Genomic DNA, 6,000 nt, shown 5'->3' on the forward strand with positions numbered 1-6,000 from the left:
GGGCATTTAGTGAAATATTTGACCCCACTGCGAATTCACACCGGGAGGGAAATGATGAAAAGTCGCCTCTTCTTGCCTTTTTGAGGCAGAAAGCAGCAAAAATTTGGTTTTCTTTAAATGCCAAAAAAACTCAGCAGTAATGAGGGAGGCACCCCCTTCCTCCCTAAATATAGTAGGATCAAATTAAAAGTCAAGATCTTTGTTGCTGTTATAAATAGCTAATGAAGTGACAGCATTTGCAGCACGCTGCCAGCCCCTGCCAAGCCGCAGCTCATCAGGAAGTTTCAAAGTGACATGCACCATGGCAGCAACCAACTTTTGTAAGCACAGTCTGGGGAGAAAACAGCAATTATGCAAGAAAACATGGCAAAAACAACCATCTGCTTCATTTTCTCCATTTGTTTGCCCATTGGGTTTTTCAAGTCTGTAGGGCTCGAGTTTGCCACGTTTGCTCCAAAGGAAATAATTGGCATTTTTTTAATTATTTTTTTTTTCCCAGTGAAGCCTGAGATTATCACATAATCACCTGCTGCCCAAAGGAGGCAGTGGCATGGCCAGGAAACGCAGCAGTGCTGGGGAATGAGGTGTCTCTGGACACGCAGAGCTCAAACCTCTCACTTTCCAGCAGTGTGTGAGAACCAATGAACCTTTCCCTTCTCCCCCAAGGCTTGCAATAGCCTCATATTTAATGTAGCTGATCCAGAGGAATAAAAAAAAAGCCTCTGAAAGAAGAAGAAGAAGAAAAAAGAAGTGTTTTCCATTTGTGTGCCAAAACATATGTGATTCGTTATATCTCTGGCTCGCGCATCTCCCATGTGCTGTGAGAGGGGAAGCAAAATGCAGTGATTTCACTGCTGCTCCTTGGTCATGCTCCTGTTCACATTGTCTCCCAATAGATAACGCTGGCTTGGAAAACATTGTCTGTGCTTGAAAGCCACATGGTGAGAAAAGGGGGAAAATCCCCTGCCTTGCTGTTTGCAGGTAGTAAATCCTCACTGCGGGGTGATGCCGGCATTCCTGGGCGCTGTCTGCCTTCAGGTCAGGGTTTTTCCCTTTCGTCCTGGAGGTGCTGGGAGCAGCGAGCAGTGGGGCTCCCCTTTATCAAGCACAGCTGCAGGGAGATTCCTCAGCTTTATTTTCCTATAACTCATATTTAAAGGCCAACATATCACCCTGCACACACACACAGACTCAGAGCAAATGGAGAGTGGAAAAAGAAGCTGTGTTAAGAAACATGAAGCTTGGGGCAGCCCATAGATAATTTTTACCCATCACCTTCCCCAGACTTTAAGCCTATCCCAAGGGAGGGATGGCACAGGACATCAACCCCGGTCCCTTTTGTTTCTGTGGATCAGCAGAGCAGTGACTCACATATGACCAAGTGGCATGTTGACCTTGGCCATGCTGGTGGGAGTATTCGCAGCTGCAGATGGAAATGTGAGGCACCATGGATGTAGATAATAACACCAGAAGGCTGAATGATATGTAGTTCAGCTCTAAAATCAGCTGAAACTCTTCAGGTGCTGACAGTAACCTCTGAGCCAGGGATGGTTGGGAATAGAGGTCTTGTAAATGAGCTGCTCCCACTCCTGCCCGGTGCAGAGCCCCAAGCCTATCAGCAGTCACTGAAAAGCAGAAGCATCAGTCAAGATGTCAGGAGATGACTAAATGAAGATGAAGAAGCCTCATGTTTGCTGCTGCTGTCAATCAAGCACATGGACATCATGAGAAGCAATGGCCTTTATTTGCTCCACGGGGCGTTCAGGAAAAAATTATTCTCTGAAAGAGTGGCAATGCAGTGACACAGGCTGCCCATGGAGGTGGTGGAGTCACCATCCCTGGAGGTGTGGCACTGAGAGATGTGGTCAGAGGGCATGGTGGTGATGGGTTGGCTGTTGGATCTGATGATCTCAGTCCCAGGTGCCCAGTGTTTCTTTGCTCATGAAGCCAATGTGTTGTGTTTGGAGAAGAAACCAGGTGATGGAGCACCTGGGTCTGCTGCTGCTTGCTGGGAGGCACTCATTGTCATAAAGATATTGATGCAATCAGTCTCATTATGAGACATTCATCCATTGATGGGTTGTGAACCACCTTGTTGTTTGATCTGCAGGGTGACCTCATGCTGTAAGTGGTCTCCAGTGGGCCCCCAGCAGGCTGAGGTATATTTTGGAGGCGAAATTGGAGCACTGCCCACACCATGCCTTATATTGCTCATGGAACTTCTTTTCCCAGCAGCTGCAGGACATCCACAGCATTGGGTAGAACATGGCAAGTGCCATTCACACAGTGGAGACAGGGGAGCCTGTTTTTTGTGCATCACAACCCCAAGGATGTTGGGTGGAGATGAGGACATCTCAGCATCAAAACTTGTGTCCAGCTGCTTGTGTCTTTTTATGCAAGCAATGCAGAGGAGTTTGGGAGGCTACTCCAGTTATTCTGCCTATAATTAAAATGCAGAATTTACTTCTTCTTCCACTGGCCTCTTGAAGGGAATTAAACTCAAGATTAATGAGGTGTCTAATGGTTTGTGTGGCCCCGCTCAGAAATAAAGCAACTGTTTGCTCCTTGTGCGATTGGACATGTGAAAACAGCCAGTTTCTCTCCAGATGATGTGCACTGCTACCAGTGACAAGTGCAGATGGATGTTTACGCTGCTTGCCAAGCTGTTGAGAAAAGCACTGACGCAGATCTGAAAGAAATGCACTCAAGCTTGCTGCTTTGCATCAGGGCTTTGAGAATAACAGCACAGGGAAGGAGCAGCACCAGGGGTTCAGCTGTGGTCAGGGCTACTGGAGGTTGCTCTCATGGTGAGGCCGCTTGCATCCAGCTGGAGTGACAGCTCCTGGATGGAGGTGGCCCAAAGCTGCTGGTGGCCAGCACAGCTTGTCATCCAGAACCACAGGTCCATGGGTGGCCATGACAAGCACAATAACACCATGCGGATCTGTCTGCAGTGCAGACAAGCAATAAAATTGTCCTTTCTATAACCACAGCGTGTGCTAGAAATGGAGGTGTTATCTCTTATTCATTCTCCTTTCTCTTTTTTTTTTCTTTTTCTCTAGGATCACCCAGTTGATGCATTAGCTTCCAAAACACTTGGTGTCTGCATAAGAACCACACAGGCTTTGCTTTCCTGCTGCAGACACCCAGGCTGCTCTCCGCTGTGACCAGCACTGGGAGAATCAAGGCAATGCCCATTGCAGCCAGCATTCTCATTGGGCACATTCTGCTTCTCCAATTTCCACAGTTTTTTCCAACACTGTTCTGGCCGGTTCTCAGCAGCCTGCACTTCTTTTTTCCTATACAACCACCCTAAGTAGGAATTCAGGGATCTTGGCATCACCACTGGGTTCATCACCCAACCTCACAGGTGGGAACCACAGGCTGCAAGAGCACAGGAGGAAACTCCAGGAGTTTGAATAAGCCATGCTCTGGATGCACACCAGCCTGTCTGGATCCCCCAAACAGCTGATGAGATCCCAAAACTCCTCCATAGCCATACCTGTGTCTTCCTTACTCTCCCATCAGGATAATATTTCCAAATCACCCTTCCCCAGCACCAAGCAGCCCCAGGCTTCTTGCCTTGCTCCCATCATCACACATCATTCCAGAATTCCAGCATCATTCCCTTCTTTTTTCAGCAATCTCTTGCATAGCTGAGGGCCATTATTGTGTCTTCCCTCCTTTTAGACTAAACAAGTGCAGTTGTCTGTAGGACGTTTTTCCAGGACTGCAGATCATGATCTGGATGCTCTTTGGGCGTCGCTCTTTTAAAGGTTCTGCCCAAGCTGGATGAGTTTCTCCAACTCCGACCTTCCCAGCTGCTGGCAGAGCACAAGAACTATTTTCACATTTCTTATGGACAGCATTCAGATTTATACATCCCAGGGGATGAGAGAGGGGAGAAAGCTAACCTCTGCTTAATATCTCCACTGATCACACACTTACAATTTTGCCTCCCACTCAGGCTTCCACTGTCATAGAATCATAGAATCAGAGAATGGCCTGGGTTGAAAAGGACCACAATTCTCATCCAGTTCCAACCCCCTGCTGTGTGCAGGTCACCAACCAGCAGCCCAGGCTGCCCAGAGCCACATCCAGCCTGGCCTTGAATGCCTGCAGGGATGGGGCATCCACAGCCTCCTTGGGCAACCTGTTCCAGTGCCTCACCACCCTCTGTGTGAAAAACTTCCTCCTCATATCCAACCTAAACCCCCCCGTCTCAGTTTAAAACCATTCCCCTATCTAAGAATCACGAATCATGGTGCTTCAGGAATCCCTGGGTTGACCCATTCTGACACTTCCCCCATCTGGGAATGCCAAAAGCCCCATGAGCTACCCCAACACACAGTGCTGAGAGGTTACAAATGGACAGAAAATAGTCCGCGTCAGAAAAAAATCCATCTCTCATCCCCAGGGGAAGGGTCAGGAGAAACTTAATGCTTTTCTCATAGAAAACCAGAATTCTGAGAATTTCAGGCTGAAAACCAATAGCTTTTTGTTTTTGTTTTTATTCCAGAAATGCTCTGCAGTGTCTCGTGCATCTTTCTGGACTTCAGTCTTGGTTCTCTGGCCAAATCCCATCCCTCAGGGCACTCCATTGCCTGACCTCCCTGTTTCCACCATGCAGGAGTCTCCATCTACACTGAGCCATCAGAGATGTCATTCTTTGGCAAAAAGCTCAATTTTTAGACAGACAAATTTAGACTTGTGCAATCCAAAGAAAACCCCGCCACATCCCAAAGGTGCCAATAAACCCAACACAGGAGACAATGTCTCAGCAACAAATCATTGAGGACTTTTTGGAGTAGGTCTCATCACTTCTGGCAGAGGGAGGGATGTGGAGATTCTGACTTTCAGCATCCCCACCCCGACCCATGCCCAAGGCAAAGCAACGTGGGCAGAAGAAGCTGCTGTTTGGTCCCGGGATTGGGAGCTTCAAAGGGCACAAGAAGTGAGGGGCTCAAATCTGCCACTTGTCCAAAGAGCTTTGGGGAAATTGAGCAGGGCAGGACTGGGCACAGCTGAGCTGGAAGCACTCCCTGACACTAACCAGCATCCTGTCCTGTCCCACCTCCCAAAATGCAACCAAATGGGACACAGCTCCATCCAAGTGCTCATGCTGCAAATCCACCAGACGCTGTATTTCCTAACCGAGGGGCTTTTACAGCCCTTACAGTAAGTCATAAAACTTCAGGAGGATTTTCTTGTGGTTAAACACTGAGGCCTGTTCTGGCCAAGCAAAGTAGGCTCTGCTCTGTCCTCCGGATGGAGTGGAGCTGGATTTATTGTTATTTATGTTTCAGTATAAGCATTACTCAGAAGGTAGCATTAGTCATAAAGCTGGCTCCCTGCACGGCTACCCTTGTTTTCCTTGTGTTTCTCTTCCTGCCTTTAGCTGAATTCCCTTTGACATCAGCCATCAAACATTAAACTGCACATAGATCACATATTGTCAGGGGCTGGCAGGGTTTTGGATTTGGCCTCTCTCCTCTCTACAGCTGTTTGGAGAGCTCGCTCTGCAGGAAGGAGGGTGGTCTGCCTCTCTGTCCTTTGAAGTGCAAGGAGCCCCCAGACAGATGCTCAGGCTCTGATGTGCTCTCAGCTCTTCCACATTCAAATGTCAGCTGGGCTGAGGCTGGAGAACTGCCTCAGACCTCTTCTGGCCCTGCCACCATAGCTTGGCACTGCTAGGTTAATGGTTGGACTCGATGAGCTTAGAAGTCTTTTCCAGCCGAAATGATTCCATGATTCTGTCAACCAAGGGTCTACTCCTTTGTGCAGGACATGGCAGTTAATGGTTGGACTAAATGATCTAAGAAATCTTTTCCAGTCGAACTGGTTTTATGATTCTACTATGTTACGGTTATGGCGGTGGAGATATCTACGGAGGTGAACAATATGCCCACTTCAGCTTTTCTCTGAGGACTGAAAATACCCCAGCAGCTCTGCCCATCACTGCTCCCATCAGACAAAGCCCCTGGGCAGTTCTCTGAGTGC

This window comes from Lagopus muta, chromosome 23, assembly GCF_023343835.1.
Source record: "Lagopus muta isolate bLagMut1 chromosome 23, bLagMut1 primary, whole genome shotgun sequence".
In the NCBI taxonomy this organism is placed as follows: Eukaryota; Metazoa; Chordata; class Aves; order Galliformes; family Phasianidae; genus Lagopus; species Lagopus muta.